This window comes from Meriones unguiculatus, chromosome 2 (genome assembly GCF_030254825.1).
Source record: "Meriones unguiculatus strain TT.TT164.6M chromosome 2, Bangor_MerUng_6.1, whole genome shotgun sequence".
Taxonomy (NCBI): domain Eukaryota; kingdom Metazoa; phylum Chordata; class Mammalia; order Rodentia; family Muridae; genus Meriones; species Meriones unguiculatus.
Window position 1 is genome coordinate 172,494,496 of NC_083350.1, and position 18,005 is coordinate 172,512,500.

At 43.5% G+C, this 18,005-nt stretch overlaps 1 pseudogene; it reads right to left on the reverse strand.

The window, feature by feature from the left end:
- Positions 1–8,527: 8,527 nt before the first annotated feature.
- On the reverse strand, positions 8,528–16,564 carry LOC110564442 (corepressor interacting with RBPJ 1-like; annotated as a pseudogene).
- Positions 16,565–18,005: the final 1,441 nt, after the last annotated feature.

Genomic DNA, 18,005 nt, shown 5'->3' on the forward strand with positions numbered 1-18,005 from the left:
GCCATCTTAAAGGAGAATAACCACATAATCTAGAAATCTTACTCTGTGCATATCTGTCGCATTGTCTTTTTTTTTTTTTTTTTTAGTAGAGACATGAACAAATGGTTTTTCACTTCAGATAGGACATGAGCCAGGATTCCTTCTGTTTAAGCCCAAGTTGGTGAATCAGTGAGTTCATTAGGATTATGTCCCAAGTATGGCTGATAGCTAGCCACAAGGACTTGGGTGACCTGTGAGTGGACACACCGCTGCAAATTCCTACACAAGGATGGTGGCTTTACACAGGCTGAGTCATTAGGCTTCACTCTCAGCTAACCTCTCACTTCCTGTGCCCTCCGGCGTCTCTCAAGCTTGTAAGTGGGTCAGGGTAGGTAGATGGGAATACTGCCTAGAATTCCAGGCAAGGGTTCTGCGACGTTCCACCCTCCTTTACAGGAAGTACCAATAGCTTCTTTGCTATTGCCATAGACCTACTTATCACCGTATTGTTCTGTTTACTTGGTTGTCATGGCTATCAGGTCAGGGTAGTTTCTACTTCAAGGCAGTGATGGCATGATCATACCATGCCCGGAGGGAAAAGTCACACTGCTTCTCTCCATGTCCACCCCCAAACGTTTCCTGTGAAAGTGCGCCACATTTATGTCATTGCACACACTGCCGTCTCACAGTTAATATAGTCCTTGATTTCATCAAACTGCCGTTGCCAAGGGATTGTTCTCCACCATCCAAATTTGTGCAATTATTCTCTGCAATGTCCCCCAAGGATCACATCAGCCGACAGACAGCACATTTCCCAGAACGTGTCCCTGTTGCCCATGGGCACATGGCTGAACATACATAGAGGTTGGCTATTCACTGAGACTCAGCTTTCTTAGCTATAAGACATTACAGTCAATTACTTACGTTAAGCCTTTAGGAAAATCCTGTTTGTTGAGATGTGCTGTAGAGACTGTCCTTTGCCAAGCGTGTTGGGCTCCTTTCCCTCTCTTCTTCAAGAGGGTAATTCTAGTGCTCAGAAGAACCTGCTTGGAGATGTTGACATCTCATTATTAACACAATGCCATCTGTGGAGAGTATGACTAGGGCACAGTGGGGAACCCCCGAAGAGAGAAGGCCTCAGTTTGGGAATATTCATCCTTAGTAACTAAATTCTCCTGGTGGCAAGAGGGGCTTGGCTGCTTGTGCCAGCACGCTTGTCATGGTCCTTGGACACAGAGGCTGTTTGGTAGAGGGAGTGATGTATCTTTCTGACAAAGTTCCTGCCAGGAGGGAATGTACCTAACTCAGCCCTGAGCCTTTCTGTGAGCTCTGCCAAGTCCACGAGGCAGGTAACAAAACACTGGGAAGGAAGCAATGTCAGCCTCAGCCTGGTGACTGTGAAGACTGCTTCCTTAATTACTTTGCCTCGTGACAAAAGCCATTTGTCAAGCTTGAAATAAAGTGGTTTTAAAGTCAGAAATTTATCTGACCGCCAGTCAGAAACAGTAATTTTGGAGGCACTGGCTTAAACATAAACTAAGATGAAAACAAATTGAAGAGCCAGCCAGTATCACATAGGCGCAATCGATACCACTGATGGCTTTCTTTCATTTTTTTGATTTCCTAACCACCTCTTTCCACTATGTTTCTAGTCAGTTCTAACATTTTACCCCAAACAACATTCTTCCCTAGATCTCAAAGGAAAATTCATTAAGTTTTGATTTTTGTTATTTATCAAGTATTTCTTACACAAATCATTACAGTAAGAAGAAGATTGAGGACATCCTGGAGCAGTTGGTTTACTTATTCAACAAATAATTATTGAGCACCTAGTGTGTGGCAGATATTGACCTAGGGACTAAAGAAGTGCAGTGGCGAGCTGGCAGAAATATCTTTACTTTCCTGGGATGCACATGTGTACAGGAGGAAAACATAGACATCGATGAGCAGGCCTGGGCCGTGGAAATTAAGAGTGACTGCAGAAGGGTGTTTTGGCTGCTTTCTCTGTTCCTGTGACAAAACTGTCTAAGAGCAGCTTGGGGAGGAAAGGATTTAATATAGCATATAGTTTCAGTCCACCCTCATCATCATGTACATCATTTTCATCTAAGTCATCATGGTCATCTAAGTCAACATCATCATCATCATCTATGTCATCATCATTATCATCATCATCATTATCATCATCATTATGCACATAATCATCAATGTCATCATCATCAACTATGTCATCACCACCATCTACATCATCATCTCTGTCATGGTCATCATGTACATCACCATCATCATGATGTACATCATCATCACCATCATGTACATCTACATCATCATCACCATCATCATCGAGGAAACATTCTGTGGCATGGATTATTTCCCACGTGGAGATCCCTTAAGTTCATGTTGGATGTTCAAGAAAGAACTGTTCGATGAACACCCCAACGCCATGGGGTTAAGTCACAACTTAGTGACCACAGTCAAATGAAACACCAAACCATTTCCCTCTTTTTAAGCCCACAGTTTCTAAGCATCTTGGGGATGGCTGCTTCAGAGATAATTCTCAGAATGCATTTCGAGCCCTGGTAGGTTCTGAGCAGCACAATCTGAGTTCTTCAGTCCTGCTTGCTTATTCTCCAGCTCCCAGCTGTGGTAGCAGGGACAGCTGCAGTTGTTTTGAACTAGACACACCTGCTGGACGATCTCAGCTGCACCCTTGGGGACACACACTGAAGTATGCTTCACCCTTGCAACTTTGGAAAATGTTTCCTTCTGAAGTTCCGCGCCTGGCTGCAGTGGCAGATCACGCGGCCTCCAGGGGATGTGGAGATCTGCGGAGAAAGAGGAATGTTTGAGTTTGCTTTGCTTACGGAGGTTAGCTACTTGAAGCGAGGCACCTCCATTCTTTTGCTTGTGAAGGAAACGTCACCATCCTCCATATTCTCCTCTCAGTTTTTCTGTCAAAGAGCCTCAGTGTGAGCGTCTCAGAGCTTATGCCATAAACCCCAGGCCCATGCCCCAGCAGTGTAAACAGCTGCAATGAACACAGATGTCCTCTGAGCACCATGGACTACCTGACTATTTTAGGGCACCACCTTCCGTCAACAGAGGTCAGAGTGATTCACACGGGGTCAAACCAAAGAAACATTATCGTTTCACAGATGGCCAAGAACTGAGGCATAGACATTGGCTGGGGGAGCTAGTGTTTCAAGAAGCCACCAGGAGTGAGTCATGTAAGTAGCAACATGGCAGGAGGGACGAGAAAAACAAAAGCTCTAGACATATGGCAGACTCAAGAACACAAGGTCCTACTCAGTGTGTAGACTTCTTCCCAGAGTAGCCCATAATAATCACAAGAGACTAAAAAAGCACATCAACCAGAAACTATAGAACTATTAGGGTTAGTGGGATTTCTATGAGCCAGTCTGGGTAGCTATTCATGTTATCATAATGTGAAATTTCATTAATTATTCCATTATCAAATATAAAAGAATAACAGGGAAAGGGGGGGGAGTCTTTTTCTTCATTATGTCCCCAAACCAACTCCTCTTATTTTTCTGCTGTCATGTTTTTTAAATGTCTTCCTGGTGTTTTCTATGCGTTTCACAACAGTTATAAGGACAAAGTTCATAGACATCACCCAGAAGGTAACCTTTGAAGTGTTACTGAAGAAGGACAGAAAGCAAGGCATGTAGCTATATAGAGAGATGGATTAGCCAGGAGTCTACAGAACTTAGAGAATGTCTCTCTTCTCCTCTTATAGGTCTTCAGCAGACGGTGTGGTCAGGTTAAGTGTGCATCTTCCCACCTCGAGATCCAGAAAACGGTGTGTCTTTCTAGCTCAAAGTATCTTTGAGAAGTGGATTTAGCCACTTCCAACCAAGCAACAATAATATCTCACTGGTGTGCTATCCCTTTCTGGACTGTAGTTCATTTCAGATAGAGTCAAGTTGACAATCAAGAATAGCTGTCACAAGCGGCAAGAGAATTTTAAGAAGTGGGAAGAGCAATACGTCCTGGGTGAGAGTGTGGCTGAAGGGCCCGAGGAGCAGCAAAGTGATCTTACTCTGAGTAAAAGGAGTCCACATGGGCAGAAAGAAGCTGCTGTGTGGTTCCTGCCAACAAGATGGAGAATCCTTAGGAGGCTGTGCGGTAACACAGTTGAGGGATTGTGAGTTTGGATGGTAGTGAGGTGGAGAAAAGGTTGCATTCCAGGTATAGTTGAAAAGCAGAAATAACTAATGCAGTTTACTGTTGAGTCATTTGTGGAGTGTAAGGAAAAGAGCGGCTTTTAGGTTTGATGACTGAGTGTCTGAAATGGTGGGCTTGCAGAGTTGGGATGGGGTCAGAATTCAAAGCCCAGCATGATGGTTTCTGGGATCTGGAATTCCCCTTCTGTGTCCTTTGTTCTTCTGAACACTGTGAAGCCATCTATGTTACTACGCTGTGGTAAAATTTGTGCTCTAAAGTGAAGGACAAAGGTCAGAATATAGTACTCCACTAAACTGTACGTAAAACTCACCTCTTTGTGGCTTTTTCCCCCTTAGGTGTCAACCGCTTTCGTCTGCTAGGAAAGTTCTAGATCTGTACCACTGAGTTGCAGCTTTAGCTCTATCTATACTGCCAATTTCTCACTCTTAAAAGATGCTTAGTAGAACCTCATTCTGAGAATTCTGAGATTCATTCTGAGAATTCTGGATACCTTGGTTGGGGGTAGCAATTCTAGCCCATTATTCTAGAAAGTTCTGTGATTCTGCTTTGGGCAACCATGCTCTGTGCAAGGCAGCTCATTGTTCACCATGCATCGATCACTTTCTGTGTCTTTTAATGAAAACACAGTGAAGACAAATGTGCTATTTATAATTTTCTTCCCGGAGTCATTTCAATTAAAATTTAATTAAATGTCTTCACATCATAATTTTAAAGTATTCTTTCTGTAATAGAGAGACAATGTGAGAGCTGTAAATCCCCGAGTCTAAAATAAACTTCTCCAAATGCCTTCTGAAATGCCACAGTGTGTATAGACAGCATTGCTTAAACACAATTAATGCTTTCACAACTTTATTAATTATATTCATGTAGTATCGGAGAGATGAGCTTGGGATTGAAGAGGGTTCAGGTAAGGTATTCCCTTAAGTGTTGAATTCCAGTGGATGGGACATCTAGTGTTGGATTTGCTAACTTGGGGCCAGTAATTCTCCCATTTGGGGGCTGTAACAATTACAATGCAAACATCCCTTAAAGGAGTCTGTAGGTTGAAGGCTTAGTCCTCCGCGCATTGTGCTCTTGGAAGGCCTTTGGAAGGTGGAGCCTAGAAAGAAGGAAGTTAGACCACTGGAGACCTTCCTTTACAGAGAGCACAGAGATTCATGCCTGCCCACCTCTTGCCTTTCCTCTCCTCTGCCACCCTTCTCTCCCCACTTCCCGGCCACCATGAGGTGAAGAGACCTCCTCCATCACATATTTCCACCATGATGTGTCATGTGTGCCAAAGCAACAGCTGAGTAACCATGGCTGGTATCTCTGAAGTCACAAGCCAAATGTAAGCCTCTCCTCCTTACAGCTTGATTATGTTTATCACAGTGACACACACACACACACACACACACACACACACACATCAATTGATAACTGATACAGGGATGTTGGAAAAAAATTGGCTTGTTAATGAAAATCACAATAGACTTAGCTCATTGGTGGACAAGACCTTATCAAATGTTTGTACTAAGTCCCCAGGTGAAGCCAGGCAGCTCAATGGTGCACACCTTTAACCCCAGTACTCCAGAGGTAGAGGTAGACAGATCTCTGTGAGTCAAGGCTAGCCTGGTCTACAGAGTGAGTTCCAGAGCAGCCAGGGCTACATGGAGAAACCCTGTCTCTAAAAACCAAAGAACCTCAACTAACTAACAAATAAATTCCTAGGTGATTCTGAATAACACCAAATTGTGAGAACGACGTTTTTCTTCTCCTTTGTGTATGTGCATACGAGCACATGTGTGCCTGTCTGTATTTGCATGTTCATGTGTTTGTATGGGTACATGTGTATGTGTATAACAGATCAATGGTTGATGTTGGGACACTCCCACCTTAGACTTTCCGGCAGCATCCTGAAATCAAACCCACAGCTTACAGAGGCATCTAGTCTCCCCGGTGAGCTTGCTCTGGGAGTCCCTTCTGTCTTCTAAGGCTAGAATTATACGTGGGCTACCTTGTCCATCCAACATGGATTTATGTGGGTTTGGGAGATCAGAACTTTGAACTTCAGCTTCTGTCCATAAGCCTTCCTTCCTTCTTTCCCTCCCTCCCTCCCTTCCTTCCTTCCTTCCTTCCTTCCTCCCTCCCTCCCTCCTTTCCTCCCTCCTCCCTTCCTCCCTCCCTTCCTTCTTTCCTCCCTCCTTCCCACATTTCTCTTTCTCTCTTTCTTTTTGTTTCTTTCTTTTTGGGGACTTCTTCAAGACAGGGTTTCTTTGTGTGCCCTGGCTATCCTGGAACCTCTCTGTAGGCCAGGCTAGGCACAAATTCGAAGATCTGCCTGCCTGTGCCTCTGAGTGCTGGGATTATAGGCATGTGCCACTGTGCCCAGCTTGATATTCCTGCTTACTTGGTGAATGCTTTAACTGCTAAGGCATTTCCTCAGCTCTAAGAGCCACTTCTTGGGGGACTCAGACTCCTTTCTTCTTTTAGGTCAGTAACTTTGGATTCTGGCCATGATATACCAGAAGGCTGAGACTTTGGTGTCCAGGTACATTTGGTATGAAATCCAGCTTTCACACTATGGGTGAGGCATTAGCTTGTGGGTAAGCAATCTTCCCATTTTCTCCCAAATACATTCTCTGCTGTAGAACACCCCAAGTCCATTTTGCTGCCAAATAGACATTCTCTTGGGTAGCAGTAGGTACAAAGGGAGACTTGTGGCCCAACACCAACATTAGGAGTAGTATTCTTTAATCTAAGATGCCTTTGATAAAGTCTCTGTCAAGGAGGACATTTCCTGCAGGGTTGGGGTATTTTAGTTCTGTCTTCCACTCCAGGAGAGAAAGATGCTCTTGAGCTCAGTAATGAATGACAAGTACTGTTCTAAAAGCTTTCTAAGCAATCTCTTAATTATCCTTAGAAACCCAGTTTAGAATTTAGCTTTATGCCACAACCCCCTTTCACAAAACAGTAAAAACACTGATAACTTGCTGAGGTCATCCTGGCTTGTTATGGAAGCTAAGATCCAAACCCAGGATATTTGGCTCAGAGCTTACAAGTTTAACCCCCATTATGTTTCCCAGACTGTTGCCTGTATGCCCTGCTCCTCCATTATGTTGTCCTCTGAAATTTGGTAAACAGTTGTGGCACTGAGAAAAGATCCAGGAGGGGCAGCTCTGCAGATTGTGGAGTGGTCTGATGTTAGTAAGATAACAGGACCCTCCAGGAGCTCTCCCTTGCTTGAGGAGGAAGGACCCGGCTGGGATGGATCATTCAGCGTGACACACAGCAGAAGTGCAGTGTTCTGACCATCCCTGTGCCTTACAGACATCCATCCTGAATGGGCAGTGCCCAGTGCATCTCACTTACTGAACAGTGTGAATGTTGATTCCTGTGTGTTACTTCCATGAGTGTCAAGGCTGACATGATGGCATGTCCTTGAATCACTGTGAACTTTCATGAGAGGGCCAGTTGTCCATGAGGCTGACAGGTGCTGCCACAAAGTAGGAAGCTGAAGGCCATTGGCAAGCTCCTTAAGTTATGGAATAGGTAGGGGTGGAGAGTGGGGGATACACAGTGAATGAAATGGAGGCTGTGATATAGGGCAGGATTTCTCAACTTGATCCAAATGGAATTCCACTAAAGAGAAATATATAGCGTATCTCCAGTGTTAAAAAAAATTAGTAGTATTGTTATTGATCAAAGAAACTGATAATCTTCATATCTTTATCAACTATAAAATTACACTGTACAAAGAAAGCAGAAACAAAATTATCAGAGCAATAAAACTCTACATTAGTATCACCAACTAAATGTGAGGAACGATAGATAATATTTTTGTGTAAATTACTGCAACTTGTAACACATCTATGGCATTGACCCTACATGCTCACACTTCAGAGGCTATGGCCAGCATACTTTGTTCTTGTGGAACAACTCCTACCACAGTTGTCTTTGCAGTCACTGAAAGATCTCTGTGTATGCAGGGCCTTTAGTGTTTGTAAGTCTCCCCTGGGTGCAAACACTTTTTTTTTTTTAATTAAGAGATTTTTAAATTGTGTGTGGTGTGTGTTAGCTCTTGATAAAGATATTCAGTAAGAAAACAGAGTCCTTTCATTCCCCGGTCATTGCCCCAATGCTGTTGACCCCTCTGCTGCTCCCTTTATCTCACAGGTGTTCACTGCATTCTCTCTTCTCTACCCATCGGCGCATGGCTTGTGGTGTCCTTTCTTCCATTCTGCTCTTCACTGAGGCCTCGCTGCGGCCAGTCCCTCATCCACCTTTGCTTACGACTACCAGGACTCCTGCTTGGGCTTCTGCTGTCCTCAGCCCTGCAGTGACTTTGTATTCTTTCATCCTGTCAGACTTTTCTTCTCTGGACTATGACGATAGCTTTTGAGCTTTTCTCAGAACCAAAACAGACCCATCTGCTGTTCTCCCCAGAAATCTTTTGTTTCAGAAGCCTTAATTTTTTTCTTGGCTTTTCCCTGTCACCGTGACTGCTAGAGAGTTCTTGATGAAGTGTCTTCTTAGACTTGTCCTCTTTAGAGTCATTGGTTTTAGCTTCTGAACATTTGTTTTTCTTCTTTTTCTTCTTCTCCTTCTCCCTTTATAGTCACTCACAATGCTGCTTTTTGAAGTCTCAGACGAGGAGGAGGAGGAGGAAGGGGGAAAGGGAGAGGAAGAAGAGGATTTTGTTTGTATGTTTACTGCTGTTTAGCTTTTTCTCATCCCTTTTCTTTTTCTTTCCAAGCATATCCAATTTCTTGAGAAGCTTCTGTTTCTGGTTGTCAGCAACTTTTAGTTTCAACTTCGAGGTCTCCTTCCTCATCAAGTCCTATGATCTGCACCCAAGTTTCTCCCCAGTATATTTTGTTTTAATGCAAACCCACTGTTCTACATCTCTGCTAATCAGCTCTGAGGAGTGCATCGACGGCCTCCAGCTGTTACTAGGAACTGAACTTGCATTGATCCCAAGAAGACAAAACAAGGGACAAAAAAGGTTTGTGTGATCTGTGTTCACATAAACCCACTTGTGACATTTGATACACCTTACATTGTGAACCTGAATACCAAAAGGCTAATCTCTGGTGTTCATGTCAATATTTTTGGCATATTTGTCTCTCCAAGTGCCTTTCTGCCATTCAAATTTGTACTCTGTCTTCCCTTCTATTTCTTCTTTCTCTTGTCTTCTATTTTAACTCCTGGTGGGGTCTCATTCATGCCATCCAGGCCATTCTTTACATGTTCATCTCCAATAAGCAATAGTCCATCATCACCATGCAGTGAGCCTGGTGGAAGGCAGGTGTGTGCTAGAGAAGTAGCTGATAGCTACATCCTGATCCATAGGCAGATGCAAGACATTTATGACAAGCCAGACCAAACAGCCTCTGAATGATTCCTTGGTACCAAAGAGGCCACAGTACAGTCTCAGATACCAAGATGGTTTGGCAGTTCTTGGTTACAAGGGGATTGATAACATATTCAAAAAAGAGTAGGCTTATTTATACATTTTTTTTTGATTTTTAGAGTTAGGGTGTCTCTGTGTTACTTTATCTGGCCCTTATTTGACTACATAGCCCATGTGGACCTCTAATGTGCCACTCTCCAGACTCAGTCTCTTGAGTCCTGGGCTACAGGCTTCATCTGCCACAGCTGGCTTATTCAGTTTCTTGAATACTGGAGTCATAGGCTTGGTCTACCACAGCTGGCTTATTCTGATTTCTTAGGTTGATGTAGACTAACATAAGCTCCCAAGAGAGAAGAATCTTTGGAGGTTCTGCTGCCCCTTCCCACTTTACAATAGGGAGAAGGGTGCTTAGCCTCCCAGCTCTCCTGTATCCTCCTACCTGGTCTCTCTACAATCTACATGAAAGTCACAGATTTCATCCTATAACCATGCTCGCATATCCCCAAACTGCAAAGCTTGCAGAGACCTCTCCTTTTGTTTGTGTTTTCCTTTCAACCCTGAGATAAAGTTCAAATCCCTTGACACAGACTGTGTGTTAACCTTGATGGCACGGCTAACTTGTCTTTCTGCCTGCTGAGCCCAGCTCCACTGCACTTGGCTCTTTTCATTCTCAAGATATACGTCCCCTTTGCATCTTAGTCCAGCCTACATGTTCCCCCCCTCTCTCTCAGTCTCTCTCTCTCTCTCTCTCTGCCTTTTCTTCTTCATGTTCTGGTCCGGGTCACTCTTGCATGTCCATCATGTACAGACTAAAGTGTTGCTTCCTCTTGGAAACTGTTCCTGGTCTCATGGTCTGTTTTACTTCCTCATCCCACCTCTGTGCCCTAACTTTGAATTATTCCTCACTCTTACTCCTTTGGTAAAATCCACCTTTCAGAGCCTGTGTCTTCTAGCCTTTGGGATGTGAGATAAATTACAGAAAATGAAGACTGATTTGGATCACAGTGGCCTGGGGAAATCTATTCTTGACACTGATATGTTTAGAAGTGTTAGAACTAAAGAAATGAATGTTTCCAACCCAGGCAGGAAATGCGTATCAGTGAGTTAGGGATGTGGACTCGGCGGTAGAATGTTTGGACGGCTTGTGGGTTCTGTTCTCTGAGGCACAAAAATAATTCATAAGTAAGATGTGTTAAAGTTCAAGTAGCTTTCCAGACTTCCACTCCCTGTGTCGACCTTTGATAATTCCTCTCTTTACTCACTGTATAGAATTATTATTCCATGGCATTGACTGGCCGTGTTTCTCTTCCCTCGGTAGAGAGACATTTGCTTTGGTAAACTTGTAAATACTGTGCCATTGAGTACTGAGGGTTCCTCCCAACTCTCTTAGCATTCAATTAAGATAACGTACAGGAATAATACTCAGCCAATGTATCTGCTACACCATTGGTTCTGAATCAGAGGAGCAGCTTGGAATTATCAGAGTGCTTTCCCTAGTACCACTGTTTCATAAACACTCCCCTTCGTCACCTGCCAAGGCTCAGTGCCCGGATAGCTCCGGAAAGGGTCAGGAACATACACTGTGGACAGGCACCTCAGGCAACTCTGATATTTCATCTCTGTGAAGAATCACTGAGTTAGGATAAAACAAGAGAAAATTAGTCTGAAATCAAAGGAATTTCAGGTTCTAACAAGTGGCTTCTTTACCGAGGCAGAGAATAGTAACTAAAGGGTAGAGATGTTTGCTGCTCCAGGAATATAGCTTATTAACGTCATTCGCCAGGGCAGGGATGGATGGCCAGCACACACAGCCAGCACACCCCAAAGCAGAGGGACCAGATTTTATTTGTTTCTTGTGTAACTCATGATCTTAACTTTTTATTTAACTTTTTATTGTTGCACAGCTGCCAATATGATTTTACAATGCAAATAAAAGTCTGATATATGTTTATGACAATGTGTTTATTGTTCGTCACTTCTGTTAAGGAATGAAATACTTTGTTATTATTCTCCAATGCCTGTTGACAAGGACAAGCTGGCACAGTCAAATCTGATGTTCCATCTCCCACTGACTGCAGAGCTGATGTTACCAAGCAGTGCCTGGATATTTGGGTAGGAACTGGAATTGACATAGACTTTTTATTTTTATTTATTTATTTATTTGCCATGATAGTATTTTATGTTCTATAAACTCACACTCACTCTTGGTAGAGCAAAGGAGATCCAGATCCCAAATCTCATGAAACTTACACCTCATGGGAAAAATAGCAATAAACAGCATGGCCAATACAAAAAAATGCTACAGAAGTGACAGCGACTATGGGCTTGGGTGAAGAACAGCTAGGCTGGAAGGAGGGACTGGCCTGCAATCTTCTAAAGGGTACCCCGAGTGCCTTATGTCTGCCAGCTAGCGCTCATGTTCCCAAACAGTACCCACCTGGTGTTTATGGGCTTATGGGGGGGCATTTCACACCCAAAGTGTAACAGGCTCTGAGGCCACAGGGCATTTGCCGTGCCTGTGAACCCACCAGCCTGTGGTTGGAATGAACAGAAAAAGGAAGAGTTGGTGGATGAGGCCTGGGAGGTCTGGGAGGCTCCAGCATAGAGTCAGATTTTACCGTGAGTGAAAACAGAAGTATTGCACACCTGTGATCTACGTGTAAGACATGTGACGTAATTTTAGAGGATATTCCCTGTGCTCGGTAGAACTACATTCTCTAGGGACAAGGGTGAAACAGGAAGTCCCCTGGGGAATTGTTGCCATTTCCTACAGACCAGAGGAGCAGAGGTGGAAGTGATGAGGAAGGATTAGTTTCTTGAAAAGCGTTCAGGTTAGGGCCAACAGGAGTTTCTGGATTTTGTGTTGGTAAAAGAAAAGGATAAAAAAAAAAAAAAAAGAAAAGGATCAAGAGTGGGTCAGGCTTCTGGGCTGAGCAGCTGGAGGGGTGGGATGGGGGTCACTGGAATGGGGAGGACTTCCCAGAGGCTGATGCTGAAGGTTAAGAATCCACTGCTTGGAGCAAATTGATACCCTATGGTAAATCGCTCAACTTGGCTGTCAATGGAAGTATGCTGGACTTTGTGTCACTAGCATACAATATGAGAATTTTTCCCATGCTGCAAATCTGTCTAAACAATTGTCTAGCTATATTTTAGGTAATTGGACTGGAGAATTCGATACTATGATGGAGCAGCTGAGAGTGGCCATTGTTATGGTAAATTCTACCAGAGTGGACGCAGGACTAGCCACAGGATTATCATCATGGATTGCTGCAGCCATGAATCATCTGAAGGAATGGGCGGGCATGGGAGCGTTAGCAGGCCTTCTGGTGTTGGTCTCCTTGGTTTGCCTGTGGTGTATATGCAAGATTAGAGTCTCACAACAGTGTAATGCAGCCATGATCATTCAGGCCTTTACAGCCATTGAAGCAGTCTCCCCAAGCATGGTTGGCTACCATAAAAAGCTAAAATGTTATGCTCAGGATGCGAGGCTAAGCACTGCACTCAGGGTCAGCCGCTTTCGACCCAGAGAAGAGCATGTCTGATTGCATGCGGGTTGATGCCCCAGGTCCCGCCTCTGAGAAAAAGGTATCGGACGGGTCTGATGCTCTTTGGGTGGATGACACCTAAGTGAACATCGGTACAAAGTCCCAATTTATTTCTAATATCAGAGATCAGACCTCTACTCTTGCCTGATGCGTCTAAAACAAAAAGGGGGAACTGTAGAGAGCTGCGGAATGCTATGCCTTAAAGATGGAGCTGGTTTCCGCCTTCCACCTTCCCGATGGTGAGTGCTCTCTGTCACAAACAACTCCATATTTGGCTAAGGCTGAGAATCTGGCTTGCTTCCGTGTATGTGGACCTATCTGCATTGCCCACGTGGCATGCTGGGGTTGGCTACCCAGAGGCTATTTAAGCTGTGGGCTGGCTTTCCCCAGGGTCAGAAGATTGTTCAAGGTTCCTGAATAAACTGCATTGAGAAAAAAAAAAAAAGAATCCACTGCTTATTAACTGATGGCACTCATTTTGGTACTGGTTCTGAAAAGATACTTGAAAGGGAAGGTAGTTGTAATGAAACACAGTGGAAACAAACTTACCTACTACAGTTAATTTCAGAGAAAGCACTTTGTAAAATATTATAGATAATGCCGAGGAAATATAGGGTTGCATTAAGGCAAACTATGCTCCAATGGTTGTGGATTTATGTTCTAGCATCTTCAGACTTTATATTTATTCCAGTGAAAAAATTAGTCATGAATTATGCAAGTTTTGATTTATGCAAGGTCCTCAGTAATTTATCACTTACATAAAATGCATGCCCCTGTGCTGGCTTTACGCTTCACCTATGACTGAAGTCTTATGAGCAATTAAAATAGGACTTTGATTTTTTCACAATTTATAATTAAGATTTTTAAGTCAGCTCCTTAAAATTCAAGAACATATTTCTCAATAAATAGTAATAGGTAGGAACTCATATTTATTGATTTTACACACATACTCTTTCACACATACACAGTGTTTTTTATTTTAGTTCTATTTTAATTTGGTCTTTTCAGCAACTCTGGAGCAATCTTCTTAAATATGTAAAACTGACTTCCAGGAAGCACAGAAGTTGAGGTCCAGGACTGTTTTGGAAGGCAGAAATCCAGGATATAGATATATGCTAGACACTAAAGGCCACGCTTTATTGGAAAGCCCCTCGACCCCTGGGAAGTCAATGGGCCATATGGTACAACGGTCCTGAAATGTGGTTAGTCCATGTACTCATTTGGAGTGTGTGTGTGTGTGTGTGTGTGTGTGTGTGCGGGGGGAGGGGAGATGGAAGGCTCGTGTTTTTCATCAGACAACCATCCTGTTGACCTCCCTCCATTCCTTCCTGTGTCATTTACCCCACAGTCACATTAAAATTCCCCAAGAACAAATGACTTCTTTACTCTTATCTGTGTATAAACAGTATAATCAGCATTCATGACTTTGCCAAGGACCCCTCCCAGAAGAAAGCAGCTCTGGAAATGGCTGTCTCTCCACCCAGTGTTTTCTCTTGACAAAGGGGGTGGAATAAAAGCCATCATTGTCCAGAGGGGAATAGTGATGACCCTTGCAGCACTTTCCTCTAAAGAGTGACTGAGCCATCTGTGTACAGCGCATGTCTCCTTTCCCACGGCTCTTCTCTGGCCTCTTTTTGTGGTCCTTCTCATACTCAGTGTTGCTTTGAAACGGTTGTGCTCATGCCTAGCTCTTTTTTCAAGTCAGATACCTTTGACTTGGGTTCCCCAGAGTGCCCGATGATATCTGACAGGAACAGAAAGGGCCTGGAAAATCGTCCCATCCCTTACTGCCTTGGTTCTGTGCAGCTTTCCAAATTATACTAGTTTTCAAAGCTTCAGTCAAAAATATCCAAGCAATGCTTTCCTTTCTTAAGCTTCCAAGGACATGGTCTGGCTTCCTATTGCAGATAAACATGTAGCCAGGCTCTTCCTGTTTGGGAGGCATGCCATTTTCAGATTTTAGTTAATTCATTACACACATTCTTTAAAAAAAGAAGATATATTAAAAAGCAGAAAGGTTTAGCCAAGTGACTAGGTTGAGTTTTAGTAAGTATTTTACATTAAAAATAGAAATTACAATGCTGGGTGGTGATGGCGCATACCTTTTTTTTTTGTTGTTTGTTTGTTTGATGGCACACACCTTTAGTCCCAGCACTCAGGAGGTAGAAGCAGGAATCTCTGTGAATTTGAGACCAGCCTGGTTTACATACTGACTTCCAGGACAGCCAAGGCTACACAGAGAAACAAACCCTGTCTCAAAAAAAAAAAAAAAAAAGAAAAAGAAAAAATATTGCAGAACATAGTACTTTCACCAAATTTAAACAATGACAAAGAAAGGTGGAGGGCGGGGGCAGAGCCAGCTTAACAATTAGGTGGCCGCCCAGCATCAGAAGGTCTGCACTCAATTCTCAGTGCTGCTAAAATTAAATGAAAATTAAAAAATAAATAAGGCAATTACTTTTCTTTCACTTGATTTCCTCACCATGATATTTCCTTTAGATTATTCCCATCTAATAACATGTATTTTATCATCTCTGCATAGTACTGCCTTAATCATTCCCAGGACCAACCCCACAAAGGTAGGGCAAGAGAACATCCTTTCTTGACCGCTGTGACATCTGACCAGTGGCAGTCACAGAACTTCATTCAGCAGGAGCTAAAAAAGCAATTTCTCCTTGGGCCACACTCCTGAGACCACACAAATCTCCCTCGCAGGAAGCCCTCTCTGGTAGCAGATCCAAAGTTCAAGACGAGTGAACTTGGAACAGCACGGGAGGAAATCTCTTAAGTCTTTCTTGCCCTCTCCTGACCACACAGAAATTGCCTTTTCCCACGGCTATTCATTTAGCCAAGTTCCTGCTGCCCTTGCGTCTGCCTTTCCTTTTCTGCTTTTCTGTCTGACGGTGTCTTCTCTGTCAAAAACGCCTGAGCGATGCTTCTCCTCTGCTTGGCTCCCACAGCCATGTCAAATAGAGCGCCAGGGGCATCTGAAGGAAAAACAGCAGCCTTCATGGCACCGTGCTAGCTGTAACTCAGGGCCTCAGCGAGGCTTACACATTACCCTTGACATTTGTCAAGGGTTCTGGGTCTGTAGATCACTAGCTCCACCCCCACAGCCTTTCTGCAGGCTCGTGTAGCTTGGATGAGCTTTTTGTCTTGTTTCCACACATTGAATATATATGTCCGGAGATGGAGAGTGCTGTTCTTGAACCTGCCATGTCCCCTGAACCTTTGGACTGCACTGTCTCTGCCTGTAATGGGTTTCCCTGATGTCTGCTGACTCAGGACCCGGCACGCCGGCAGCCTCAGCTTTGTATCCACTGTTCAGATCTTAGCTGAGGCTCCCTTTTTTGGCAGTCTTTTTGATGGCGCTTTTTCATCACGTCTCACCAGGCTCCCTAGGCTCCTCTCGATGGTGGTCCTCAACTCGCCGCACCATAGTACCTATCACCCTGCTGCACTTCCCTCTGGAGATAAGAGCTAAGCTACGCTTTGCTGTTACTGCTGAGCCACCCAGCAGCCCGAGTGTCGTAAACCTATGTTAGGCATGCCGATTGCTTACTGGTTGACCAGTTGGTCCTTTCTGTTTGTGGTTTCATATGCCACAAATTTATCTGTGAGTGACACCCTGTTCTAAAGCTTACTATTTTCTTTACCCCACGTGATCTTGCTTTTAAATTCTCCTCCATTCTTACATAACATCTGGATAGTCCTGAAGAGCTAATAGGACCACCTAGAAGTTTGTAAATAACTTGTGCAGCGTCTTGACTAAAGAATAACTGAATGTTTAGTGTTGAGATGACAGTTCAGTTAACCAGATCCCATTATTCTTTGGAAGCAACACTGCCTTAGGCCAGATCACAAAAATAATTGAATGCTAAATTCAGAAACATAGGTTCTTAAACTAAGAGCAACGGCCGTCACTATGGTTTTTAAGGTAGTCTAGAAAAATCTTAATGGATAAGCTAAGTTGGAATAGGGTTATTTATGAGAAGCAGTGTCGCCTAATAGATCCTGGTGGCTTAACTACACTCGTGATGATGAGAAAGGACAGAGGATTGATCCTAGCAGTAATGGGGCATTCTTCCTAGAGCCTGTGAACAAACAGGGTTTGATGCCCCAGCCCACCTCCACATGAGAAACAAGCTGAGATGTTCAGTCCAGGTGTCCCTGACCAAAGAACAGCTTCACATGTAACACAAATGTGACGGCCTCTGGAGTCAGGGATCAAGCTCCGTGTCCCAGGACAAGCTGGGTGACATCTAAGAATTTCAGATTGTACAACGAAGACAACGAATCGAGATGGAATGTGAATATCATCAATGTGACAACACAAACCATTCTGAAATATATTCCCAAGTTGCTCCACACATGCTTGAGCACACACATATACATGCATGCGCACACATGTATGCACACGCGCCCACACGTGCACATACACACACTTGCAATTTTGTATTTATCATCTATTACCAGTCTATTCATTCTTTTTGGAGCAGCTGAAAACATGGTTCTGACCTTAGAGCATATAGCATTATTATCTGATCCTACATAAGTTTATCCTTTCCTAACCTCCATTGTTATTGGCTGAAATGAGATCACTCTTCCTCTGTTTCCTTTTATTCCTCTACTGCTCCATCCTTGTCCCTACTGGCCCAGGTATCTACATCTGTCTATCTATCTATCTATCTATCTATCTATCTGTCTGTCTGTCTGTCTGTCTATCTATCAATCTATGTATATATTCAAACACTGATGTAGATATATAGATTCAAACTATATATATTTCTGTGAACAAATACTGGTCATTTGTATAAATAAATCTGTGTTTTGTGTTTGATTCTGCTTTCTTTCTTTCTTTCTTTCTTTCTTTCTTTCTT